This window comes from Balaenoptera physalus, assembly GCF_965194825.1.
Source record: "Balaenoptera physalus genome assembly, chromosome: 15".
NCBI lineage: Eukaryota > Metazoa > Chordata > Mammalia > Artiodactyla > Balaenopteridae > Balaenoptera > Balaenoptera physalus.
In genome coordinates this window covers 39,509,068-39,531,437 of record NC_138894.1, presented here as the reverse complement: position 1 = coordinate 39,531,437, position 22,370 = coordinate 39,509,068, and the positions used below count along the sequence as shown (strand labels likewise).

Genomic DNA, 22,370 nt, shown 5'->3' with positions numbered 1-22,370 from the left:
TAAATCAGCCACAGAAATCCCATTCCTCTTGCCCGTGATTGGCTTAGGGTGGACACGTGACCCTGTTCTGGCTAATGAGATGCCACGGGAGGTTTGTTTGAGGGGCTTCTGGGAAAAGAGTTCTTGCTCTTAAAAGAGGTGCGTGGAAGATTGGGAGCCATCCTGGGTCCTTCCACCAGATATAGTCACCTCTAGGTGAGAGGATGGAACTGCTGTGGCATCTATTAGTGGTGGGGTGAAGTGACAGAGTGAACAGGGCGGAGCTGAGAGGTGGAAAGAATCTGATGCCCTAATGATATCCCAGGGCTCCGAAATTAACCATCTTGGACCCATCCTCCCGTGGACTTTTTTTGTTGTATGCATAGGGGAGGTGAGGGGATAGGAGAATGAACCTACTCCATCATTTATTCCACAGGCATTTGTTCAATCATTTTCACACCTGACATGCCTGAATCCAGGACCCCTCTTCTGCTGCAGCCTTCTCTTGGGAATGTTCTGAGCTGATATCCCTTCTGCCAATGTTTATCCCTCAGTGTAATTCTACCCAAGAATCATGAAAATCCTTGGTCTGCTGATCCTCTCCTATGCTCTCCACTCTTCCTGGTCCTTCCTTATTGCCATTTAGATGGGATTTGGGGAGAGAAGAGAGAGAAAGGAATATGCTTAGTTTACCAACTTGAATCAGAAGGCCTAGTTTGTTTGTTTGCTCTTATTGAGACTTGGCACCCATTGTCCCTGGTGACCCATTTCAAAAGGAGAAGGAAAGATGAAGTGCATGGAGAAGGAGGAGAGCTGTACAGTGTGGTCTCTTCTAGCACATCCATGTAACCCTTGTGGGGCGTTTCCATATATGGAAGTTATGCTTAACTCTTTCATGCTGTGGCTTCTCCCAAAATGTAGATCCTTCAAGAGAGACAGGAATACTGCAACGAGTCATTGTGGCAGTAGAGAAGGCCAGCAGGGCTCCTGAGCTTGCCTTATGTGGCTTCTACCCTTTCCTGGAGCTTGGGCCAACATCCTTCCCTCCCAGAAGTAATTGAAACTGAAGTTTCAACTGCTGAGCACAGAAGAATTGAAAATGTATATATAGTTATACCCAAAACCTCAACCACATGATGTAATCTTTTTTAGCATACCTTAATTTAATATAACTTATTTTTTTACTTTTAATTTTATTGGAGTATTGTTGATTTACAAAGTCGTGTTAGTTTCAGGTGTACAGCAAAGTGATTCAGTTATACTATACATATATTCATTCTTTTTCAGATTCTTTTCCCATATATGTTATCACATGATATAATCTTGAGGTAGCACTTACACTGGTGAGAAACCACCATGGGGTGTCTAGGGACACCTTGGATAGGCATCTGTATTCTACTTTATAGAATAATTTTCCAGCCTACACTTCCTTCAACCTGATGTGTTTTTGCCACAGCTATTTCAATTTACTCTTTGATCTTAATTGAACAATACATGTGATTCTTTTTCTCTCTTTAAATGTCAGAACATGACATTCTGTTGTTTAGAAGAACAACCCTGGGTTGTTGAGGATGGCCCAGGATGGAGAGGCTTTTACTGCCTCTAGAACTGAGTCAATTCACTCCTTTCTTTTTGAGCTTCAGTTTCTTCCGCTGCAAAAGATGGAGATGATTAATCACAGCTTCTGACAGGTTTGTGGTGCTGAGGCTTGACAGGGGTGGTAGGTAACACTGCAATGTTGTGTAAGAAGAGCCAAAGGTCTGAAGTATAAGTAAGTACACCATCCCCACCATTGAGAGCAGCAATAATCACTTGACCTTTTACATTTTCACTTAAAAAGTAGATGCAAGAGTGTGGTTCTTTCCAGGGAGGTATCCACGTGGTACTGGGAGTGTGTCTGATGAGGAGGATGTGTCACGTGGCCTTGGCTTTGAAGTGGTCCAGCCTGAATGCCAGTTCTCCTTCTCCAGATTGCAGGTTCATCTTCCACAGGTTGAGCAGGGCTAGTGGTGCTCACCCATCCCAGGTGGGGTCCCCGATGCCAGGCCTGGGGTGGGGGTCCTCCCCTGCCCCGCCCCCAACCTGGCAGGAGGCTGGGCCACGTGCAGTTCTGAGTCCCCCAGGGCCACAGCCCAGGAGAGTGAGGTGGCTGAGCCCTGGGCAGCTGAGGAGAGGTTGAAAGAACAATGGCAATAGAAAATCAATACAACATCAAAACTGGAATCTGCTTCCTGAATGCATTGGAAAATCAGGGACTAGTAGAAGGACAGCACACCACACAAAAACACTCTTCCATTCGTTGTTGCTGTGTGGCTGACAGGGTCTTGGTGCTCCAGCTGGGTGTCAGGCCTGAGCCTCTGAGGTGGGAGAGCCAAGTTCAGGACATTGGACCACCAGATTGGCGAGAACTCTCCCAGAGATTTCCATCTCAATGCTAAGACCCAGCTCCACACAATGACCAGCAAGCTCCAGTGCTGGACACTCCATGCCAAACAACTAGCAACACAGGAACACAACCTCATTCATTACCAGAGAGGCTGCTTAAAATCATAATAAGTTCACAGACACCCCAAAACACACCACTGGATGCGGTCCTACCCACTAGAAAGACAAGATCCAGACTCATCCAGCAGAACACAGGCACCAGTCCCCTCCACGAGGAAGCTTACACAACCCACTGAACCAACCTTACCACTGGGGGCAGACACCAAAAACAATGGGAACTACAAACCTGCAGCCTGCGAACAGGAGACCCCAAACACAGTAAGTTAAGCAAAATGAGGAAACAGAGAAATATGCAGCAGATGAAGGAGCAAAGTAAAAACCCACCAGACCAAAAAAATGAAGAGGAAAGAGGCAGTCTACCTGAAAAAGAATTCAGAGTAATGATAGTAAAGATGATCCAAAATCTTGGAAATGGAATGGAGAAAATACAAGAAACCTTTAACAAGGACCTAGAAGAACTAAAGAGCAAACAAACCATGATGAACAACACAATAAATGAAATTAAAAATTCTCCAGAAGGAATCAATAGCAGAATAACTGAGGCAGAAGAACAGATAAGTGACCTGGAAGATAAAATAGTGGAAATATCTACCACAGAGCAGAATAAAGAAAAAATGAAAAGAATTGAGGACAGTCTCAGAGACCTCCGGAACAATATTAAATGCACCATCATTCAAATTATAGGGGTCCCAGAAGAAGAAGAGAAAAAGAAAGGGGCTGAGAAAATATTTGAAGAGATTATAGTTGAAAACTTCCCTAGTATGGTAAAGGAAATAGTCACTCAAGTCCAGGAAGCACAGAGAATCACATACAGGATAAATCCTAGGAGAAACATGCCAAGACACATGTTAATTAAACTATAAAAAAATAATACAAAGGAAAAATATTAAAAGCAGCAAGAGAAAAGCAACAAATAACATACAAAGGAATCCCCATAAGGTTAACAGCTGATCTGTCAGCAGGAACTCTGCAAGCCAGAAGGGAATGGCAGGACATATTTAAAGTGATGAAAGGGAAAAATCTACAACCAAGATTACTCTACCCAGCAAGGATCTCATTCAGATTCAACGGAGAAATTAAAATCTTTACAGACAAGCAAAAGCTAAGATAATTCAGCACCACCAAACCAGCTTTACAACAAATGTTAAAGGAACTTTTCTAGGCAGGAAACACAAGAGAAGGAAAAGATTTACAAAAACAAACCCAAAACAATTAAGAAAATGGTAATAGGAACATACATATCGATAATTACCTTAAATGTAAATGGATTAAATGCTCCAACCAAAAGACATAGACTGGCTGAATGGATACAAAAACAAGGCCCGTATATATGCTGTCTACAAGAGACCCAATTCAGACCTAGGGACACATAGAGACTGAAAGTGAGGGGATGGAAAAAGACATTCCATGCAAATGGAAATCAAAAGAAAGCTGGAGTAGCAATTCTCATATCAGACAAAATAGGCTTTAAAAAAAAGGCTATTACAAGATACAAAGAAAGACACTACATAATGATCAAGGGATCAATCCAAGAAGAAGATATAACAATTGTAAATATTTATGCACCCAACATAGGAACACCCCTGTACATAAGGCAAATGCTAACAACCATGAAAGGGAAAATTGACAGTAACACAATAATAGTAGAGGACTTTAACACCCCACTTTCATCAATGGACAGATCATCCAAAATGAAAATAAATAAGGAAACACAAGCTTTAAATGACCCATTAAAAAAGATGGACTTAATTGATAGTTATAGGACATTCCATCCAAAAACAACAGAATACACTTTCTTCTCAAGTGCTCATGGAACATTCTCCAGGATAGATCATATCCTGGGTCACAAATCAAGCATTGGTAAATTTAAGAAAATTGAAATTGTATCAAGTATCTTTTCTGACCACAATGCTGTAATACTAGATATCAATTACAGGAAGAAATTCTGTAAAAAATACAAAGACATGGAGGCTAAACAACATGTGACTAAATAACCAAGGGATCACTGAAGAAATCAAAGAGGAAATCAAAAATACGTAGAAACAAATGACAATGGAAACAGGATAACCCCAAATCTATGAGATGCAGCCAAAGCAGTTCTAAGAGGGAAGTTTATAGCAATAAAATCCTACCTCAAGAAACAAGAAAAATCTCAAATAAACAACCTAAACTTACACCTAAAGCAATTAGAGAAAGAAGAACAAAAACCCCACAAAGTTAGCAGAAGGAAAGAAATCATAAAGATCAGATCAGAAATAAATGAAAAAGAAATGAAGGAAACAATAACAAAGATGAATAAAACTAAAAGCTGGTTCTTTGAGAAGATAAACAAAATTGATAAACCATTAGCCAGACTCATCAAGAAAAAAAGGGAGAAGGCTCAAATCCACAGAATTAGAAATGAGAAAGGAGAAGTAACAACTGACCCTGCAGAAATGCAAAGAATCATGAGGGATTGCTACAAGCTACTATACGCCAATAAAATGGACAACCTGGAAGAAATGGACAAATTCTTAGAAAGGTATAACCTTCCAAGACTGAACCAGGAAGAAATAGAAAATATGAACAGATCAATCACAAGTAATGAAATTGAAACTGTGATTAAAAATCTTCCAGCAAACAAAAGCCCAGGACCAGATGGCTTCACAGTCAAATTCTATCAAACATTTAGAGAAGAGCTAACACCTATCCTTCTCAAACTCTTCCAAAATATAGCAGAGGGAGGAACACTCCCAAACTCATTCTACGAGGCCACCATCACGCTGCTACCAAAACCAGAAAAAGATATCACAAAAAAAAGAATACTACAGGCCAATATCACTGATGAACATTGATGAAAAAATCCTCAACAAAATACTAGCAAACAGAATCCAACAACACTTTAAAAGGCTCATACACCATGATCAAGTGGGGTTTATCCCAGGAATGCAAGGATTCTTCAATATACGCAAATCAATCAACGTGATACACCATATTAACAAACTGAAGGATAAAAACCATATGATCTTCTCAATAGATGCAGAGAAAGCTTTTGACAAAATTCAACACCCATTTATGATAAAAATCCTCCAGAAAATAGGCATAGAGGGAGCTTACCTCAACATAATAAAGGCCATATATGACAAACTCGCAGCCAACATCATTCTCCATGGTGAAAAACTGAAACCATTTCCACTAAGATCAGGAACAAGACAATGTTGCCCACGCTCACCGCTATTATTTAACATAGTTTTGGAAGTTTTAGCCACAGCAATCAGAAAAGAGAAAGAAATAAAAGGAATCCAAATTGGAAAATAAGAAGTAAAACTGTCACTGTTTGCAGATGACATGACACTATACATAGAGAATCCTAAAGATGCTACCAGAAAACTACTAGAGCTAATTAATGAATTTGGTAAAGTAGCAGGATACAAAATTAATGCACAGAAATCTCTTGCCTTCCTACACACTAATGATGAAAAATCTGAAAGAGAAATTAAGGAAACACTCCCATTTACCATTGCAAAAAAAAGAATAAAATACCTAGGAATAAACCTACCTAAGGAGGCAAAAAACCTGTATGCAGAAAACTATAAGACATTGATGAAAGAAATTAAAAATGATACAAACAGATGGAGAGATATACCATGTTCTTGGATTGGAAGAATCAACGTTGTGAAAATGACCATACTACCCAAAGCAATCTACAGATTCAATGCAATCCCTATCAAATTGCCAATGGCATTTTTCACAGAACTAGAACAAACCATTTCACAATTTGTATGGAAACACAAAAGACCCCAACGAGCCAAAGAAATCTTGTGAAAGAAAAACGGAGCTGGAGGAAGCAGGCTCCCTGACTTCAGACTATACTACAGAGCTACAGTAATCAAGACAGTATGGTACTGGCACAAAAACAGAAATATAGATCAATGGAATAGGATAGAAAACCCAGAGGTAAACCCACGCACATATGGTCACCTTATCTTTGATAAAGGAGGCAAGAATATACAATGGAGAAAAGACAGCCTTTTCAATAAGTGGTGCTGGGAAAACTGGACAGCTAAATGTAAAAGCATGAAATTAGAACAATTCCTAACACCATGCACAAAAATAAACTCAAATTGGATTAAAGACCTAAATGTAAGGCCAGACACTATAAAACTCTTAGAGGAAAACATAGGCAGAACATTCTATGACATAAATCACAGCAAGTTCCTTTTTGACCCACCTCCTAGAGAAATGGAAATAAAAACAAAAATAAGCAAATGGGACCTAGTGAAACTTCAAAGCTTTTGCAAAGGAAACCATAAACAAGGTGAAAGACAACCCTCAGAATGGGAGCAAATATTTGCAAATGAAGCAACTGACAAAGGATTAATCTCCAAAATATACAAGCAGCTCATGCAGCACAATATCAAATAAACAAAAACCCAATCCAAAAATAAGCAGGAGACCTAGATAAACATTTCTCCAAAGAAGATATACAGATTGCCAACAAACACATGAAAGGATGCTCAACATCACTAATCATTAGAGAAATGCAAATCAGAACTACACTGAGGTTTCACCTCACACCAGTCAGAATGGCCATCATCAAAAAATCTACAAACAATAAATGCTGGAGAGGGTGTGGAGAAAAGGGAACTCTCTTGCACTGTTGGTAGGAATGTAGATTGATACAGCCACTATGGAGAACGGTATGGAGGTTCCTTAAAAACTAAAAATAGAACTACCATGTGATCCAGCAATCCCACTCCTGGGCATACACCCTGAGAAAACCATAATTCAAAAAGAGTCATGTACCACAATGTTCACTGCAGCAGTATTTACAATAGCCAGGACATGGAAGCAACCTAAGTGTCCATCGACAGATGAATGGATAAAGAAGATGTGGCACATATATACAATGGAATATTACTCAGCCATAAAAAGAAATGAAATTGAGTTATTTGTAGTGAGGTCGATGGACCTAGAATCTGTCATACAGAGTGAAGTAAGTCAGAAAGAGAAAAACAAATACCATATGCTAACACATATATATTGAATCTAAAAGAAAAAAAAATGGTTCTGAAGAACATAGGGGCAAGATAGGAATAAAGACGCAAATGTAGAGAGTAGACGTGAGGACACGGGGAGGGGGAAGGGTAAGCTGGGACGAAGTGAGAGAGTGGCATTGACATGTATACACTACCAAATGTAAAATAGATAGCTAGTGGGAAGCAGCCACATAGCACAGGGAAATCAGCTCGGTGCTTTGTGACCACTTAGAGGGATGGAATAGGGAGGGTGGGAGGGAGACGCAAGTAGAATGGGATATGGGGATATATGTATACGTATAGCTGATTCACTTTGTTATACAGCCGAAACTAACACAACATTGTAAAGCAATTATACTCCAATAAAGATATTAAAAAAAAGAAAAATTAGATGCATATCCCTATAGCTTTGCTTGCCTAAGTCTTATCTGTAGTGTACTGGCAGGAAAGTTTTGGTTTCTTTAAAATGGGAGTGAAAATTTAAAGGCATATTTTAAAGCATTCTAAGTGTAGACATTTTTATGATTCTCCCTTGCATTTACCCACATGTGATTTGACATATTTTATAGTGTTATGCATTTACTCTCTCTTTCCAAAGCTAGTAACTTGATTTTCATAGAAAGAGTTATGAAACTTTTTTCTTTGCAGAAACTCATATTTCATTAGTTTAGGTAATCAACTTCATCCTATAATTAGAATAGTAAGTACAGCTTGTATTACCTTGGGACACACTCACTTGGGAACAGATCCAACTGAGTTTATATGTATAATATACTTGGTAGGAGTGGAATTGAATGATTCATGACCAGCCCTGGGCACTCAGTGGGCCTTGTCAAGTTTTACAGAGTACTGGACAGAGTTGGCAAAGTGGTTAAGGGCAGGTCCATTAATGGAGCCTTTTGTGTGCCAAGCAAATGTGTTCCCTCACCCTCCCACACTGTTGGTAGAAATGTAAATTTGTGTAGCCACTATGGAAAGCAGTATGGAGGTTCCTTAAAAAATTAAAAATAGAACTACCATATGACCCAGCAATTCCACTCCTGGGTGTATATCTGGAAAAGAAAAAAACTCTAATTTGAAAAGATATACCCACACCAATGTTCACAGAGCACTATTTATAATAGCTGAGACATGGAAGCAACCCAAGTGCCCATCAACAGACAATTGGCTTTAGAAGATGTGATATACATATCATATATATATACATATATATATATATATGTAATGTGATCTTACTCAGCCCTAAAAAAGAATGAAATAATGCCATTTGCAGCAACATGGATGGACCTACAGATATTATACTTAGTGAAGTAAGTCAGACAGAGAAAGACAAATATTATATGATATCACCTATATGTGATCTAAATATAATACAAATGAATCTATATACAAAACAGGAGTAGACTCACAGACATAGAAAACAAATTTATGGTTATCAAAGAGGAAAGGGCAGGGGAGGGATAAATTAGGAGTATGGGATTAACAGATACAAATTACTATGTATAAGATAGGTAAGCAACAAGGAAATACTGTATAGCACAGGGAACTGTATATTCAACATCTTGTAATAACCTATCATGCAAAAAAAATATGAAAAAAATATATATATAACTGAATCACTTTACTATTGTACACTTGAAACTAACACAATATTGTAAATCAGCTATACTTCAATTTTAAAAAATGTGTGTTCCCTTCGAATTGGTCCTCTAGAGCCTGGCTACTCAAAGTGTGATCTGGGGACCAGCAGTGTTACATCATCTGAAACGTGTTAGGAATGCAGTGTCTCAGGCCTCACAACAAACCTCCTGAGTCAGAATGTTCATTTTAGCATGAACTCTAGTAATTCAAAATCATAGGATGTTCTGAGAATAATTGCTCCAGGGTCTGCTTTAAGTCCTCTGTTCTTCCCACTCTACACACTGAAATAGGTATGTCATGAATATGTCAAACCTTGCTCTGAAAAAACGGGAAAGACTGTTTTGTTGGAATTTGGCCCCGGAGCCAGCCTATGAACCACCCAAGAAAATCAGTTTTAGAATCTTTGTATGAGTTTTTGCCTGCTATTACAACAAATTACCAGAAACCCAGTGGCTTAAAGCAACCCAGATTCATTCTCTGATAATACTGGAGGTCAGAACCCCCAAACTGGTCTTAATGGGCTAAAGTCAAGGTGTCAGCAGGGCTAGTTTGCTCTGAGGGCTCTTAGGGAGGACTTCTCTCCTCACCTTTTCCAGCTTCTAGAGGTCATCTGCATTCCTTGGTCCGTGGCCCGTTTCTCACCTCATTCCGACCTCTGCTTCCATATTCACATAATCTCCCCCTGCCTCCTTGTTAAAAGGCCCCTTATGATTACACTGGGCCCACCTGGATAGTTCAGGAGCGTGTTCCCATCTCAAGATCCTTCTGTTAATCGCATCTGCAAAGTCCTTCTACACATTCTCAGATTCTGGGGATTAGGATGTGGACATCTTTGGGATGGCCATTATTCAGCCTTCCACATCCTTGTCAGATATTGTTTTAGGGAAAGTTAGCATTATTATCATTACTATTTAACAATACTTGCCATGTCCTGGTATTTTACATACGTGAAACCTAATCCTCACAAGAATAGCCCACAGTAGCTATGATCATCTGGTCCTTGTAGATGATAAGCCTGGGCTTCAGACATCACAGTGACACAGAGCAGAGATTGGCACCCAGATCCTCATGAGTCCAGGCCCACTGAGCACTCCTTGACACCCGGCTAATTAACTCAGCATGAGCGACGTCGGACAGTCCAGGGTTGTCCAGTTGCCTGTTATGCCCACTGATCTAAAGCCCATGCTTATTTTGAGAAGGAAGTTCTACAAGTTATTCAAAGACCAAAGTGATCGTTTTGGTGAAAACCCTGAGAGGCTTCCTGTGCGCTATCAGCTGAGTGATCAAGGCCCGTTTCTAGAAATCACACACCTAGACAGGAAAGGTCCCATGGTTAAAATTGCAGGAGTCAGACAGAAATGCTGTCCCTTGGCAGGAGGTGGCTTGGGAGATGCCACTCTAATGAGCTTCCACGGTAAACTGTGGCTCAAACTTTTGTGGGAGCGGAGGAATGAACCTGGGACAGAACAGAGGTGGCAGACGTGGAGACATTTCAGGGTTTTTTTGTTTGTTTGTGTAAGTAAAAAATGGCTCTTACACTTGCTCTGGAAGCTGTGCTATGGGCAGAGATCAAATTCCTCTCAATATGTGGCCATAATCACCTTGCTGTTGGGATCATCTAAAAGGGCAAGTTCAAGGACCACAGTCTGCTTTCAGGATTTCCCCACCTCCCAGATTCAAACGTCCTTTAGCAAAGGTGGGTGAAATCTATGTGACTCTAAAATGTGTAGGTTACCCCTGCTCCACACCAGATGTTCTGGAATATTTGAAGGTGATCCTACTAGGCTCTTCTCTGAGCAATATTATCTTTCAAACCTGAAATAAGCTTTTAGAGAAATCCAGCTGTGCTCTCAGACCGAATGCAGAAACATTTTAAGACATCCCCAGGCTCCAAGGTCTTATTGTGGGTTAAAGTCTTCATTCTTTTTTCCTGCCCATGTGTCTGGAACCACACATGAAACTCCTTGGTGACAACTTTCTTACCAACTCTCCAGAAGAGTGATGTTTCAAAATGTGTCCAAGTTTTCATTTGCGCTGGCTACTTAATTTCATAAACAAAGCTTTTTTTGAAATAACATATAAAGTGTGTCGACTCCTTTTATAGAACTGGCCAAAACTTAGACTTTTTACCAAACTCCTCTTTTTACCATCAGAACTAACAGGCAGAAATGAATTCCTATATATAAAATAACCAACAAGGACCTACTGTAGAGCGTAGGGAACTATACTCAAAATCTTATAATAACCTATAAGGGAAGAGAATGTAATATATATATATATATATATATATATATATATATATATATATATATATATATATATATATGCATAACTGAATCACTTTGCTGTACACCTGAAATTAACACAACTTTGTTAATCAACTGTATTTCAATAAAAAATTTAAAAAATAAATAAAATTAAAATTGAAAAAAAAGAAATGAATTCCTTGCTTTATTTTGAATTTTATACTTTAAGGATTATATTGTATGTTTTTGGACTATTAAGGTTTGCAACAACTCATGGACAAAATATAGATCTCTGACCTGACCCTTAAACAAGTTACCTCTCCAGTCCATGCCTCAGTTTTCTTATCTGTAAAATGGGATGAGTCATCCAAGTTTGTGATGAAAAACATGAGGAGAAAATGAGTTTGACTGAAAGTCAAAGTGTTCTCTTTGTCGATGTGTGGAGTTAAAATGAAGTTACCCGCTCGCATTAACTCTTCCCTTGCCCCAGCGGGGTCTGTCTGTTCTGTGTGTAATTACTCAACGGGAACCGTGGGTTTCATATCACTGATGAAATCAGCTGCCCTTGTCACTTCCTGTTCTGGCAGCGCCCTGCTGAGCATCTCGTGATCTCAGGAGACTAGAAGCTGGCTGACGGAGCAGTCCAAGATGGGCTTAACAGTACAGTTCCCGGATTGTTGGATTAGATTTCCTCTCGGTGGCAAAGCTCCAGGTACACAGGAGACTACACATTTACCTTTCTGCAACTTGAATCCCTTTCTCTTGTCTCCGTGTCAGGATTAGAACTCTACCCCTCCCCACAGCACCACTTCCTTCCTCTAACGTGTTCAAGCTGATAAAATTGGGTGTGTCATTGTTTGCCCACGTGCTGGGCTGCTGGGTGGGCAAGGAGGGCTCTTGAAACTACACTACTGGTTTGTGGTCCAGAATTAGTCACCACCCTCAGCATCTCAGCCTTGCAGTGTTATGTGGACAGACAGCCCCCTTACCCTCACTCTTGTCCACACCCCTCCCCAACTGGCCCAAGTTGGCTTTGCAGTCTCATAGGCCGTTTAAACAAGGCAGGTCCCTCCTATTCCCCAAGTTAGAGCCGACACCGCACATGTTGTTTTGTTAACTATCAGCTTACTTTCTTATTACATCACATGAAATGGAGCTTTACGGACTCTTTAGGTCACATAATTTCACCAGTGGAAATTAAATTCTTCTCTAACCTTTATTAAGAACTACATGGCAGGCACTATCTTGAGTGTTTTTGATGTATGATCTCATCTGATGGTCTCATCAGCTCTATGAGATAAGTATAATTACCTTCATTTTGCATACGGGAGAAGTAAAGCTAGGAGAGGTTCATTGACATGGTCACAGTCACACAGATAGACAGCTGAGCAAGGAGGATTCAAACCCGGGAGTCTGGCTCTAGGGCCCCTGCTCCCCATTGAGCTTCTCACTCCAGCTCAGGCTCCTGACCCCCCGACCTTTCCACAGTCCTGATGGGCTTATGAGCCCTCAAGGACAGCTTCATGAAGCCCTGAGCCAAGGATTCCGGGCAAACAGGAGCCAGTGCCACTAGGTGTGGATGCCCTCGGGCAGGTGATGAAGAGGTGTGTCATTTCCCCACTCTCCAAGCTGGGGGGAGTGAACTTGGCCTGGGTTCAGCTGGATGCATGTGGTTCTGTGCTGCAGCAGAGGGACACCACCTCCTCTTTGCTCCCTCTCCTTACGGGGCAAGTGTGACAGTGGCTGCGTCTGGCTCTTGAGCTGGCCGTTTCTGTGCTCACTTAGCCCCATGGCTACAGATAGTGAGGAGGGTGGAATAGCCGGCAGATTCCATGATGCTGGGCCCACTGGGAGGCAGTGGTCATAAATGGAGTTCCTATAGTCAGAGATTCCCAGCACACGATAAAGGAGGTCATTTATCATCCAACAGTGTGTGGCCATCCATTTGGGAGAGGTTGGCAAATGTGAAGCCCCCTATTCGGGAGCAGGGAGCCTGGGAAATTCATCTGCTAGTTGTGGCCAGACCCCTGGGGATTGAGGCCTGCTCACTTAGCTGACCAGTGGTGCATTTCTTTGAGAGATTCCTAGTTGGCCCTCCTGGTCCTTGGTGGCTGTTCCCTCACTGTGCTGCGTGTGAGCAGGGATCCCACAGGCCTCTGGGTTCTGTGGACTCACTCTAGTGGTTGCTGTACCCAAAGGCTTGTTGGGGTTTTTCATTCCAAGTGTTTTATTGGTGGTTTTTTTTCCAGAAGTGGACCTCCCATAGAGCATAACCCCGCACTCGTAGCCCAGAAAAGGGAGACCCTCAGTAGCGGCTGACCTTCCTGCCCGTGGTCCCAACCTCCACAAGTGATGGCGCCAGTGCTTCGTCTGGTAGAGAGTGCTGATAGCGGGTAAATGCTGCTCAACTAGGCGTGCAGAAGGGCTCGACAGGGTCCTGCAGGGTGGAAGATGTCTCCCCTACCCCAAGGGTGCTAGCGGGTCAGGGGAGAGCAGTAATCAGGGTGACCATGATGTCTGTGGGCCACTAAAATCCCTGAGAGGGCAGGTCACGAACCCTAAGGAGGGCTGGTGGTCTGGCAGCCATGTGTGGTGGAATCCTCACCTGGTGGAACTGAGACATGAGGCTGCCGCCTTCCATCCTTTGGCTTCTCCTCATGATCGTGAAAGACTAGGGGAAGGATGGGACCAAAGATTCTTCCCCAGGATGGAGCAGTTACTCTATGAATATACTGTCGGGCCTCTGGGGAAAGAGAACTGGGCTTCCTAAGGCCCGAGCCACCAGAATCTCTTGATGGAATCTCTGTGCACTGGAGTAAGGCCAGTGACAGGCAGTAAAGGGTGAATGCAGAACTTTTTTGGGAAGAACAGGTATCGAGAGTGGCCTATCAAGAGGGCAGACACACCTGGCACAGTCTTTTTTAATTTAAATTTTTAAATACAAGTTTTAAAGGTTACTTTCCTTTTACAGTTAATTACAAAATATTGGCTCTATTCCCCATGTTGTGCAATACAGCCTTGAGCCTGTCTTACACCCAATGGTTTGCACCTCCCGCTCCCCCTACCCTTTTCTGCCCCTCCCCCCTCTCCCTACACCCAGCCCAGTCTTGAACCGGACTCACAGTGAATAAGTTTATATACCCATGTGGGGAACGGAGGAGACCCCAGATGCAAAGTTGAACAGCCCTGCCGAGACCACCGGTAGCACCCGACTCAGCCTGCCCTGTAAGATCCCAGGCAGGATGGGTGCAACCCACAGGGCTCCACCCAGGAAAGAAGGGACAAAAGGTAGAGGAAGCTCAGAAAGGGAAAGTGGGTCAAATCTGCCATGATAACCCATCACCTAAAGCAGGATGGTTATTAGACGAGAAACGGAGGGTTTTCTAATTCTTAAACCATGGGGGGAAATACGGAAAGCTTGAAAGGGGAAGCCAGGCTCGGCAGAGTCTCCGGAGAATCTGGGCATGTGCGCGTGAGTTCTGTCTCTCTCTGCACGTGGCTTGGTTGGCCTACACAGGGCAGTGGGCTTGTGTTCAAGGCCAGGAGGACAAATCTGGGTTTCAGAGAGCTGGCAGGCGGCCACCTAGGTGACAGCACTGTGGTCGCTGGTTAATAGCAAAGAAGGCTCATTGGAGCCAAAGCGAGGGAAGAGGGGTTGTCAGCCCACTGAGGGGCATTGTGGTGGGCTTACCCTCTCTGGGCTCCTTGGGCAGTCTGTCCAAGCCTGTAGACCTACTGTGGGGCCAGCTGTGAAACAGGAAGCCAGTGGGCTACCCCCAAGCCTGGACGGGCCATTTTTCAAAAAATGATTGGAATGGACTACATTCATTGAGAAACTTCTCATGGCAGTTTGTAATAGTTGGACAGGGTAAGAAGGGGCAGATAAAAACCTAGAGCAGGTATGAAAAGGAGAATGACCAATCAGAACACCGTCAAGGTCAAGGAGGAGGAAGGGCAAGGAGGGCTGCCTTCTTGCCCTAGGGCTCCCTCTAGGGATCAGTGAATCCCTACCTCGCACTGGGTTCCGAGGACAACGGGAAATAAAGGCACTGAATCTTGGCACCTTGACCATTTCCACCCATCTTTGGGCTCTGGTGTGAGCTGAGTGCTTGAGAAATGCTGGCACGGAGGGACTCCCTGGGGGGCAATCACGAGGCCCAGGCTCCTCTGACATGGGGAGACCCCTGGCCCCCTGAGAGTGGATGAGTGAGGGGTGGGAGAAGCTAGCCCTCCATCCCTTGCTCACATGGCCTGCTTGACCACGTTAGGCTCCAAGTTGCTCTGACCTCCTGTTCTGAGGGTTGGTGCCTTAGCTGCAATAATATATATTATATTAATATATATTATATTATGGTATATATCATAGATACTGTATAGTATAGTATATATAGATATATAATATATATCATTATATATACTATATACTATTATAATAGTATAATAATATATCATAATATATCATATATATACTATATACTATATATACTAATATACTATATTATAGTATACTATATATTATAGTATATATATAGCTTTATATACTATACTATATATAAAAATTGTATATAGCATAGTGTATATATAATTTTTTTTTGGCTATGTGATAGTTGGAAAACCTAAAAGTTAATAGACTATCAAACTGTGACCAGCCATCAGAATCAACATTAGAGCCTTAGCAGAGGTGAGATCAGTAACGAGCAGGGCATGTCCACCTCATGGCTCAGGCATGGAGGAACAAGGCTCTGAGCCAAGATGCCGGTACCACATCCCTTGGACCAAACAGATTGTTCAGAGAGTAGAGTCTCTTCCTCTGCCAGTTGGGATTTTTTTTTTTTTTCCTGTTTTACTCATATAGCCAAGGGAAAGGGAGTAAAACACTGAACTTGTGCCTTTTAAATACAACTCTCTTAAAGACGTAGACTATTAAAATCCATATGAAAAAGGTCTTTCTCTTGATGTCTCTAAATGCCACACTTCAGGACACACATTCTGTGAAATCAGTCATATCCCTGAAGGTGCGGCCTTTAACCCTGCACAGTTGAGTAGTAACTAAAAGTACAGTTGCTGGTCGACTGCACCCCCAATATGGGGCCCACATTCCAGCGCCAAAAGGAGCCAGGCAGGGAATACAAGCACATGAAACTAGCTCACTCGTGTCCACAAAGAAATGTGTTTTCTCCCAAACGTCTTGACCTTCCCAGACTACCTTTATTCCCCTCACTTTTGAATGAGACGAGTACAAAGTGTCATACTTTTCTTCTCAAATCTATTCTAAGGAAAACAACAGTCCAAGTGTGACTATAAATGGCACCTGACCCTGCCTCTCTGGAGGAGAAGGGTCTTGGCACAGCTGACCTGTCTGAAGAGGGTCAGCCTCTGCCGAGATTCTGCTGACCGTGATCTTGTGGACATGCTGGTGCATGTGGCTGAATCGCTGGCTGTTTCAGAAACTCAGATTCCTTTAGGAATCTCTTGATTCTAAAATCATGGCAATGAAAAAAATACTCTGTTAAAAACAAACAAACAAAAAACAAACAAACAAACAAAAAATATTCTGCGTGAACAAGACAGGAGGGTGTCACAAAAGTGGGTGCTCTGAACAGGGGAACTTTAGGGCAGTAAAACCATTCTGTATAATACCATGATGATGGATACATGTCATCAAACAATTATCAAACCTGTAGAATGCACAACACAAAGAGTGAATCCTAATGCGAACCATGGACTTTAGTTAATAAAAATGTATCAATATTGGCTCATCAATTCTATCAAAAGTACCACCCTAATGCAAGATGCTAATGTAACAGAGAAGAACAAACCTGACTCCATATTGGATCTGTTCCTTTAGCTCTAATCCTGGCGCTCTGTTGCCTGTGCTTTGTCATGCTGGCTCTGCACCTTTGGTAAAAGAATGTTGCCTATAGTCTGAAATATACAGGATAGCCCATTCTCAAGGCTCTGACTTTTCATTGTGTAACTCTTTTCCATTTATGTAGAGATAAAAAGTTGCAGAACAGAAAATAAAAATTGTCATGTTGGAGTTTTACAGGATCATGGTGACCAGACCTACACGGACACAGGCAAGGACAAAGGATTCCAACACCAAGACATCTGCAGCAACCAGCCACACCCCCTCCACTTTCAGTATAAAAGAAGCCAGAACTCTTAACTCAAGTAAGACGGTTCTTTGGGACATGAGTCCACCATCTTCTCGGTCTGCTGGCTTTCCAAATAAAATCACTATTCCTTGCCCCACCAGCTCGTCCCTCAATTTCTTGGCCTGTTGTGCAGTGAGCCGTACGAGCTTGCACTCAGTAACACTAGTAGAAGGGGAAAGGAGGAACTGTGTGGGCGCTGGAGGGTGGGGTGGTGGTATGTGGGAACTCTCTACTTCTCATTCAATTTTTCTGTAAACTTAAAACTGCTTCAAGAACAAAGTGTGGGGTTTTTTTTTTTTTTTTTTTTAAATGTAGGTGCTCTACCTGAATTGTCAGGATAAAGTCATTAAGATGCAGTCGTTCAAGGCTTTTTTTAGAATGGCGTCCTGCAGGCTTTCTGAACCAATTCACCTGGTTCAAATTCCAGGCTTCCTGGAAAGCTCATGAGATGAGGGGGGTTATTATAGACTACCGCTGGGGAAAGTAGGGTGGGGGCTGGAATAGGGGTTCAAATCCTCAGGGAGCTGGAGTGGGAAGGATTGGGAAGGATGGGGGATGGTGCTGATATTTGCAGGTGGGCAGTGTAGTCAAGCAAAATACACGAGCCCTGGGCGGGTTTCACAACAAGGAGATGCTCTCACATGGACAAGGTGAGATCATAACCCACAGGGGTTGTCGGGCCTACCAAGGTGGGGGGTGGAAGGGTCCAGCTAAGGGGAGCAGTAGTTTTAGCACAGACATTATTTAGAATTACCCTGTGTGGTGATAATAATAAAGGAAGACTGAGGGCTTTCAGCTTTGTTATATTTTTTCAATTCTCTACGGACAAAGACCTCTGTTGCCTGCTTAGGGCAGGTGCCTCCCATTGCTCCCCTTTCCTCTGCCACCCCACACTCACTACTGAGAGAGAAAGACATTAGATTCAGGGACCTACCACCAAGGGCAGCGCCTTAACCTTTCACTGAACAACTCTTCAGGGGCTGTGGGAGACAGGTGGGAGGGAGGCCAACCCTCAGACACCTCTCTAGAGCCCACGATTTTGCTGTTGTCAGACAGTGAAATTAAAGCCTCTTTTGTTTCAACTCCGACACCAAGATGCTCAAGATTTCTCTTTGTTTCTATCCACCCCCCTCCACCGCAATGTACAGTTAATTCTATTAAGAACAACAACAACAAAACCACTGGGCCAGCACTAGCAACAAAGCTCCTCTCTGTCCTCATAGGAGAAGCTTTTACTGATCAACAGGACACTGTCCTATCACACAAGGACCTGGATTCAGAGAAACCTCCCCGACATCGTCTCATAGGCAGAGACTTCCTGACAAAGGTGGACACCCACAGCGTGTCTCTCCTCGAGTCTGTTCTTCACTCAGAGACACAAACTGTGGAGAATCCAGAAAACTGAACTCCCCTTCTCTGTTGTACATTTCTTTGACGCTCCTCAGTGAGGTAGCTAGGGTATCATCCTTCCATCTCCTCCCAGGCACTGCTATAAATCCCTGCAGAAAATAACAGCTACACTAGGCATGATGATGCAGATGATGGCGGCAAACACAACTTGGAGCATGCGATGGAGAAGGAGAGGGAGAGATCCAGCGGCAAAGGACTCTCTCCAGCAGACCCGATCACTACCGGTAAGATGCGACTATGTTTTCACACCCAGCATCACTTAAAAATTTGCCAGGCAGTGGGTAGAGGAAAGTGGTACTTCAGAATTACATAGGAAAAATACTGCCAAAAGTTTGGAATGATATTCAGCACAATGTGTATCAGCTTCCCCTTAAAGAACGTTTTAAAGGAACCAAAACAAAACAGTAGAGTTAAAGCCAAAACTGAAGGCTTAAGTTTTAGCTGAATGCGATCTTATAGAAATGCACGTTCCCTGTGCTACATCTGTGGACGTTTCAAGAAGCAGAACTTATGCTTTGGAAAACCAAACCAGGCAATAAGCACATGGAAAGACACTCAACATCACTGGCCATCAGGGAAATGCAAATCAAAACCACAATGAGATACCAGTCCATACCCACTAGGATGGCTCAAAGAGGAAAGAGAGATGATAACAAGTTTTGGGGATAATGTGGGGAAAAAATGGACCCCTCCTGTATTGCTGGTGAGAATATAAAGTGGTGCAGCCACTTTGAAAAACATTCTGGTGGTTCCTCAAGAGTTTAAACATGCGTCACCATATGATCCAGAAATTCCACTGCTAGGTACAAACCCAAGAGAAACAAAAGCATATGTCTACACAAAACCTTGAACATGAATGTTCACAGCAGCATTATTCATAATACCCCAAAAGTAGAAATAAGCCAAGTGTCCAACATCTGATGAATAGATAAACAAAATGTGCTACATACATACAATGGAATATGGTTTGGCCATAAAAAGAAATAAAGTTCTGTTATATGCTACAAAATGGATGAACTTCAAAACATTACGCTATGTGAAAGAAGCAAGTCAGAAAAGACCACATATCATATGATTCCATTTATATGAAATGTCCAGAATGGGCAAATATATAGAGACAGAAAGTAGATTAGTGGTTGCCTGGGGTTGGGTGGGGGAAGTGGGAAGGGGCTGCTAAAGGGTATGGGGTTTCTTTGGGGGATGACAATAGTGTTGTAAAATTGTGTTGACAGTTGCACAACTCTATGAATATAGTAAAAAAATCATTGAATTTTACCCTTTAGATGAGTGAATTGTGTGGTACATAAATTATACCCCAATAAAGCCATTAAAAAAACAAAACCCGTGAGATGAAGGACAAACATGAGAAACTGTCTCGAAATGCAGAGGACAGTAACAGAGGTGACAAAATGAAAGGCAAAGAGGCTACAAGTGAAGAACTAGCCGGCAGCTAACCAGCGTTTCTGAAGGAGATCCTAGAGCGAGTGGGATGAAAGTCACAAATAAAGGTATAAGATAACCCTCCGTTTGCAAGGTCGCTCAGACACATAGATACCTAGACATATCTGACCCCCACAAATGGACAGTAAGCACATTAAAAAGTAACTTGAGTTTCACTATTAATTAAAAAATTGTTTGAATAACTGGCAATGATTTAAAAAAAAACAATGCCAACTTTTAGCGAGGCCATGAAGGAACTGGACCCTTCATATATCACTGATGTGAACATAAACTGGTAGAACCTTCTGTAAGACAGTTTGGAAACACACGTCAAGTCTTAACATTTTCATATCCTTTTTCACAGTATTTCCACCTCTAAGAATTCACCTGGGGGTGAGGGAAAAAGTGGAAGAATGGATTTCCCCAGATATTTAACTATAAGATGATTATAAAACTTTGTGCATCTCTCAAATGCTCAGTGGTACACGGATTTGTTGAATAAATTTGGCTCTCATTATATAATTAAAAACTATGAGGCCATTAATAATGATGTTTTAGGAAAATGCTTAAGGTTAGATAACTATTCATTTTTTTGTCAAGGCATGATAGCAGTTTATAAAACAACATGCATGGTAATTTTTGAATTAAAACAATATATATACAGATATGCGATATCTAACGTGCAGCATGGTGACTGTAGCTAATAATATGGTATTAAGAAAGTTGCTGAGAGTAGATCGTAAGTATTGTGACCACACACACACACACAAATAGTAACGATGTTAACTATATGAGGTAATGGGTGTGTAAATAATCTTAATCTTGGTAATCACACATCTGCATTGTATATGGATATCAACTCATCATGTTGTAGACTTTCAATATATACAATTATATTTGTCAATTATTTCTTAATAAAGTTAAAAAAGCATATAGACATACACTACATCCAGAGAGGAGGCCTAGAATGAGAAAATTTTTCATTACATCTTAAATGGTAACAGTGATTTTTATTTTCTTTATGCATATTTAAAACTTGCATAGATTTCTATCATGGTAAAAATAACAATACAAGGAATGTATACGAAGTCCTCCAATGACTGTCACCTCAGAGTGGAGTCCTAGCCCTCAGCCAGTGCCTGAGGCCCTGGCCCAGCGGCCCTGCCCCCTCGGCCCATCTGTCTGTCTCCCCCTCCTCCAGCCTTACCCCGTAGCCGTATACCATTCCTAGTTTTTCCCTAAGTGGGTTTGGTGTTGTAGCAGCTCTCTGCTATTTCATCAGCCTGGAACACCTTCCTCCTTCTCCCTCACCATGCTTCCTGCCTGCCTGCCCTCTCCTGGGTCACCTTTCCTGGGAAGCCTTGCCTGGCCACCCAAGCAGAGCTCACATTTCCTGTTCCACCCTACCCCGTGCGTACACTATTTTTTTTTTTGTCTCCAATGGCACTGCCGTTATGTTTACACTTCTCTCTCCTGAGTCATTTGAGGATTAGGCCAGGTTCTTAATCATCCTGTTTACTCAGCATCCATCCAGCACAGTCCTGGATAAACGTTTATGGAGTGAATGAGGGGACGAATGGACGTGAGCTCTGGGCTCCCACAGCTGCAGGACATCTGCACTGAGTATCCCGTAGCTCTCTAAATGCAACCTCCCCTGGACTGACAGAGCCCACCATCTTCTCCTTGAGGTACCTTGACTCTCCCTCCTCATTAGTAACCCTCACTCTTTCTGTCCACTCCCCATCTCTGTGATTGGAGCCTCCATCTCTGCAGGGACTGGGGCCAGGACCGTGGGCATCTTTTTTCTCCCATAGAAACTCCCCGGGGCCATCAATCCTACCACCTGGATGGCTTTTGCCTTGTTTTCCCTTCTTTCCCTGAACACTGCCATTGACGTCTCCCCCGCTCTCACTCTCACCTGGATTCCTGCCACAGCCTCCGCATCCTTACCCTAATAAAAACTCCCCAGAAGC

General features: G+C 42.3%; 1 protein-coding gene across 2 annotated transcripts in view; it reads left to right on the top strand.

Annotated features, from left to right (window-relative positions):
- Positions 1–5,363: 5,363 nt before the first annotated feature.
- The window catches only part of ARHGAP25 (Rho GTPase activating protein 25), a 109,346-nt gene continuing 92,339 nt past the window's right edge, over positions 5,364–22,370 (top strand). The window contains exons 1-2 of one of the 2 annotated variants that reach the window (XM_082426013.1): positions 5,364–12,993; positions 13,639–22,085. The gene's annotated coding sequence lies outside the window, so the exon portion shown is untranslated. The remainder of the gene's footprint in view (positions 12,994–13,638; positions 22,086–22,370) is intronic. The other variant, XM_082426014.1, reaches the window with a different exon arrangement.